This window comes from Nelumbo lutea, chromosome 4, assembly GCF_056320005.1.
Source record: "Nelumbo lutea isolate HS-2025 chromosome 4, American lotus-T2T, whole genome shotgun sequence".
NCBI classification, from domain to species: Eukaryota; Viridiplantae; Streptophyta; class Magnoliopsida; order Proteales; family Nelumbonaceae; genus Nelumbo; species Nelumbo lutea.
In genome coordinates, this window is record NC_142687.1 from 92,093,422 (window position 1) to 92,099,783 (window position 6,362).

At 39.1% G+C, this 6,362-nt stretch overlaps 1 pseudogene; it reads right to left on the minus strand.

The window, feature by feature from the left end:
* Positions 1 to 296: 296 nt before the first annotated feature.
* Positions 297 to 1,248, minus strand: LOC148861800 (cytochrome P450 86B1-like; annotated as a pseudogene).
* Between the last annotated feature and the right edge of the window lie 5,114 nt (positions 1,249 to 6,362).

Sequence of the window (6,362 nt, forward strand, 5' to 3'; positions counted from 1 at the left end):
AGAGGTAGACATAATTCAAGCTATTCGTAAGTTATTCGAGCTTGGCTCGCTAAAAGTTTAATCTTGTTCAGTCTAAAGCAAATTTGGAGCCGAGTTGAAGTAGTATGAAGTTCTGCTCATGAAATTTGCTACTTTAATCAAACTTGTATAAAATATTTTTTACTTTTTTAGGGTAAATTTCTTAAACTATCCTTATGGTTTAGTTAATTGAAAATTGACTAACAATACCTTTACTGTTTCCGACAATTGACTAGTTCTACCCCTGTCGTTAACATCCATTAATGCTCCGTCACAATCTATGCACATATGACCCCACGTGACCTATACAATTTTTTTAAAACCCAATATTGCCCTTGTACCCTAAGCCCCCACTCTCTCTCTTCTAAGACCTCCCCCTCCCCCTCCCCCTTCGCATCAGGAAGCACATCTTCTTTGATAACAACTCTTCTAGTGAGAGAAAATGGTGGATTCAGCCTCAAGGATTCACACATGGCTGCATGGAAATACACCAAATCCTTCATATCTCTGAATCAAACACCCATGGCTGCTTTTGATCTTTGACAACACCTTTCGCTTCCTTCTTCTTTAACTGCATCAATTCATCCAGGATCTTTTCCTTCACGCAAGGGGTTGTGGAAACTGTGAGAGGCGTTCCCGTCGAGTCCCGCCCAGCAAATAGGAAGCCCAGTGCAGTGTCTCTGAGGAACACGTCACTGTAAGCCTTGCTTTCTCCATTTTGAGCTTAAGAACTCATGTACATAGCTATCAAATCACTTCCACCCCTTTGCGTAGCTCTTCTCTTTTCAATGAAATGTGCTCTAACAAGTGACAATTTATGATCTTTCGAGCTCTGGCCAGTCTCCCCTCACTCCCGATCCCCAACCAACCCAACAACTTCCACAACTTCCTGGGCATGATGTGCCTATGGAACAAACCTTTTGTCCCCTTGTTGATGGCTTTAGCAATCTCATTAGCAGCAGAGCTCAAAGAGAGCAAGTTCGGGTTTCTACCGAGGACAACCGTATAGACACTGTCGAATGCAAACCTCATGAACACATCTTCCAAATCCAGGACGTTGCCATGCTTAGTAGCTTGAAGCATCAGGCTCAGGAGTCCATCACCCACCAGCTTCCTACTCACGCTGGCTGTGAAACTCCGGAACTCCTTGGAAGCCAAAACGATGTGTGCTATCTTCTTGTGAGCTCGCCACTCATTGTCGTCCAGAGTGAAAATATCATCTTCGAGCATATGGGATCGGTTTAGTTTCCCTCCTCCCTCCTTGTTCGGTGGAATGCCCAAAGAGCTCTGATTACACTCGTTGTCTGTATCCGAGTGCGTGCAAGTTGCAGCGGCGGTGATGAAATAGGGACGAGGGTGAATGGGGGGAGAGAGAACGAAGGGATGAAGAGAGAAAGAGAGAGAGGGAGCCCTTCATCGGTGGCTGTCATCACCTACTGATAAAATTGGAATGCTCGATGCTTGATAGTTTTATTGAACAGAAAAGTGCCTTATATAAGCAATACATCTAACAAATTAGGAAATAGCTAGGGATTACAACTGGACTATTAACGTCTACGTAGACCAATTAAAACAAATGTAGAATAAACAAACTAATCACCACTTCCTAAATACTAGGAAAGAGAAAACGATAAACTTGATAACAAATAGACTTGGTCTAATGAAGACCACGTGACTCAACAATCCCTCCCATAAACTGAAAGTTGTAAGCTATCAGTTTAATGATGCAACTTATAACTTTAAGCAGGATTCTCCAAAGTGGAAACACCAAGTAATTTCCTTAGCTTCACAAACGTAACCGTCTTGAGGGATTTGGTTAGAATATCAGCAACTTGAGTTTCACTTTTGCAGTAAATAAGAACAATGACCCCTTCCTTTGTGAGCTCCCTTAAGTAGTGATACTTCACATCTATATGTTTGCTTCTACCATGAAGAACATGATTTTTAGAGAGTTTGATAGCAGATGTGCTATCACAATAGATCATTGCAGGTCCTTGTTGCTTGAAGTTGAGCTCTTCAAGTATTTTCTTTAACCAGATGGCTTGACAGGCACATGTAGTGGCAGCTACAAATTCAGCTTCGGTAGTTGATAAAGTAACAATTGGTAGCTTCTTTGATGACCATGAAATAGCCCCTGATCCCAGTTAAAAAACATAACCAGAAGTGCTCTTCCGATCATCTAAATCTCCAGTATAATCACTATCAGTGAACCCGATCAAATCTGACTTTTCTCCCCTTTTGTAGAACAACCCAAAATCAATTGTACCCTTTAAATATCGAAAGATCCTCTTGGCAGCTAAGAGATGTAGTTCTTTTGGATTTTCCATGTATCTACTAATAAGACTCACAGCATGCATGATATCTGGCTTTGTTGTTGTCAAATACATCAAACTTCCTACAATTTGCTTGTAGAAAGTTCCATCAATCTTCTTTCCTTTAGGATTTTTCATAAACTTCAACCCAACTTCTGATGGTGTGGTAACAGGATTGCAATTGCCCATTTGAAACCTGTTTAGAATGTCTCGCTTCTTTTGAGAAATAAATATTCCATCAACAGATTGCACTATTTCTAAGCCAAGGAAATAATGCATCAGTCCAAGATCAGTCATAGCAAATTCCAGCATCATGGACTTCTTAAAATTTTCAAACATGGCTTTATCATTTCCTATATAAATCAAATCATCTACATATAAACATGCAATAAGCAATTTTTCCTTGTCTTCCTTTTTTGTGTAAAGAGTATGCTCATATGGACATTTTTGGAAGCCTTCTTTATGGAAATAAGCATCTATACGACTATACCAAACTCTAGGTGCTTGTTTTAGTCCATATATAGCATTTTTTTAATCTATAAACTTTATGTTCACTACCAACTTTTACATAGCCAAGGGGTTGATCAATAAATACCTGCTCTTGCAAATCTTCATGTAAGAATGCCGACTTCACATCTAATTGGTAGATTGGCCATAAGTTTTGAGCAACCAATGCAATCACTAATCTGATTGTATCATGTCTGGCAACAAGAGCAAAAACTTCTTTGTAATCCACACCAAACTCTTGTTTGTAGCCCTTGACCACCAATTTGCCTTGTACTTATCAATTTCACCATTCTCCTTCAACTTCGTCTGATAAACCCACTTGACACCGATTGTTTTTTGACCTTCTGGAAGAGTTGATAACTCCCAAGTGTTGTTTCTTTCTATGGATGCAACTCCATCATCCATTGCCTTTTGTCACTTTTCTCTTTGATAGTTTCTTCAAAAATTACAGGATCACAATCTGAAAATAGAGCAAAGTGTGTAAGTGGGTCATCGGGTTGATCAATTCTAGCTACTTCATAATCAGTCATCCATGCAGGTCTTCTTCGTACACGCTGAGGCCTTTGACCTTCATCTACTTCAGCTGTTGTTGTAGGTGGACTATGAAGTGGAACATTTTGATTGGTTGTTGGCTGTTGCACATTTGCAATAGACTGCCGCCTTTTCTCATCATCTTCACCATCAAAATCTGTTGGAATTTGTTGTGTTGAGTTATCACTCCATAGCCAAAACTTTGTTTCATCAAAAACAACATCTCGTCTGATAATGATCTTCTTAGTGTTAGGATTATACAACTTGTAAGCCTTTGACTAATCACTAACACAAAGAAAGATGCATTTTTCTCCCTTGTCATCTAGCTTTATCCTATTTTCATCTGGAATATGAGCATACCTAATACACCAAAAAATTCTGAAATAATCAATTGTTGGTTTTCGTCCACTCCATGCTTCCTTCGGTGTCATATTTTAAACAGCAAGTGTGGGGTTTCTGTTCAAAATACGAATGCTCCAATTAACTGTTTCGGGCCAAAAATTCTTTAGAATGCCGCTCCTCAGCAAAAGACTTCGCACCATATTCAAAATAGTGCAATTTTTCCTCTCGCAAACTCCATTTTGTTGAGGCGTGTATACTGCTGTAAGTTGCTTCTTGATTCCATGGATCTCACAAAAAAATTCAAATTAATGTGAGTTGAATTCCCCACCACGATCAGTGCAAAGTATTTTTATTGGGTTGCCAACTTCTTTCTCAACAACCACTTTAAAATGTTTAAAGGCTGCCAAAGCTTCAAATTTCCTATAAAAAATACACCCATGTTTTTTGACTAAAATCATCAATAAAGGTGATTAGGTATTTTTTACCTCCATTAGACTATGGATTTATTGGTCCACAAAGGTCATAATGGATTAGCTCCAAAGCTTTTTTTGCTCTCCATGATTTTCCTTGCGGAAATAGATTTCGGTGTTGTTTGCTAACAACACATTCTTCACAAACTTGTTGAGGGCATTCAATATGTGGAAGCCTAGTTACCATATTTTTCTGTTGCAATGTCTTGATTCCACCAAAGTTTAGATGCCCATAACGAAAATGCCATAGCCATGCCACATCTATCAATCTTGCAAATAAGCATGAATGAGCAGTATTGTGGAGATACAGTGGGAACATTCGATTCGCGGTCATGTTGACTTGAGCAATTAAGCCCAACTTTTCATCTCTATTTTGACAAACTCCACCTTTAATAGACACATCGTATCCCTTTTCTTGCAATTGACCGATACTTAGCAGGTTGGTTTTCAAATCTGGAACAAAAAGAACATTGGAAATTGTTTGAGTAGCACCTCCTTTGGTTCGAATAGTTACCTGTCCTTTGCCCACGACCGAGACTTTAGAGTTGCCTCCAAACTTCACATTATCTTGAAAGGATTCATCTAAGGTAGAGAATGCAGACTTGTCTCCATACATATGATTGTTGCAGCCTGTGTCTAGGTACCACAAATTCTTATTGGTCTCTTCCTTTGCATAACAAACCATCAACAATGATACTTCTTCTTCATTTTCTACAAAGTTAGTCACCATGTCCATAGGACAAATTAGTTCGACATTCTGGCTGATAATGCCCATATTTATGACATTTATAGCACTCAACATTAGACTTATCTACGGATTTTGGTTTATAAGTAGTTGAATGATGGCCTCCTCTTCCTCTACTCTTTCCTTGAGGTTGATTATCCCGATGCTGGTACTGTTGTTGATTTCCACGATCATGGTTTCCTTTGCCTTTGCCTCTACCACGTCCTCTATCAGCTCTACTTGGTGTAGAATGATTTTCGGTTGAGGCCTTCAATGCTTGCTCCTCCTTTTCTTGTTGATTAACTTTCTACTCATGTACCAACAAAGATCAATTCATCAATTGAAAAATTATCAAGATCTTTTGATTCTTCAATTGAACAAACCACACAATTGAATTTTGGTGTCATTGAGCTTAGTATTTTCTCTACAACAGTTACGTCCTCAATCTTTTCACCATGGACACCCATCTTGTTGATAATCGCCATTGTTCTTGAGAAAAAATCAGGCATGGACTCTCATGACTTCATTCGAAGCATTTCGAACTCTGAGCAAAGTGCTTGAAGCTGGTGCCTTTTTGCCTTCATTGATCCTTGAAATTTTTTCTTCATAGAATCCCAAATCTGCTTGGACGTTTCTTTGTTGAGAATAGTCTCCAAGATTGAACGATCATTTGCTTGAAAGAGGTAGTTCTTTGCCTTCAAATCTTTAAGCTTCAGTCCTTCTAGCTCTGTTTTTTGGGCATCTGTGAGTGCTCGGCCATCTTCAGGTGCTGCTACACTACTCTACTACATTCCAATACTCTTTCGACCTCAAGAAATTTTCCATCAACATGCTCCAATGGTCATAGTGACCATCAAAATGTGGAATGGCAAGCTGCACAAAACTATCGGAAGCCATCTGATACTACACAAAGCAACAGGTGAAATAGAAATAAAGCTACTGATGTACGCACTCCTATCTCATTTACACTCTTTCCTTTCTTTTTTTTTCTCTTCCTCACTTTTGTCAGGTGGGGTTTTACTTTCGAAAATGGCTCCTAAAAAAACTCACTATTTTATTGACCAAGCTCTGATACCATTGATAAAATTGGAATGCTTGATGCTTGATAATTTTATTGAACAGAAAAGTGCCTTATATAGGCAGTACATCTAACAACTTAGCAAATAGCTAGGGATTACAACTGGACTATTTACGTCTACGTAGACCAAGTAAAACAAATGTAGAATAAACAAACTAATAACCATTTCCTAAATACTAGGACAGAGAACGATAAACTCGACAAAAAATAGACTTGGTCTAATGAAGACCACGTGACTCAACGCCTGCGACGGCTGTGCTGAGAGGGAGAGAGAACGAAGGGCTCGTTGCCTTGCCGAGCAGTATTCAAGCAAAACAGCAGTGGCCGCAGTCATTATCTCTCATTCATCCCCTACTTCCTTCGAATGAAAAACAACGGCA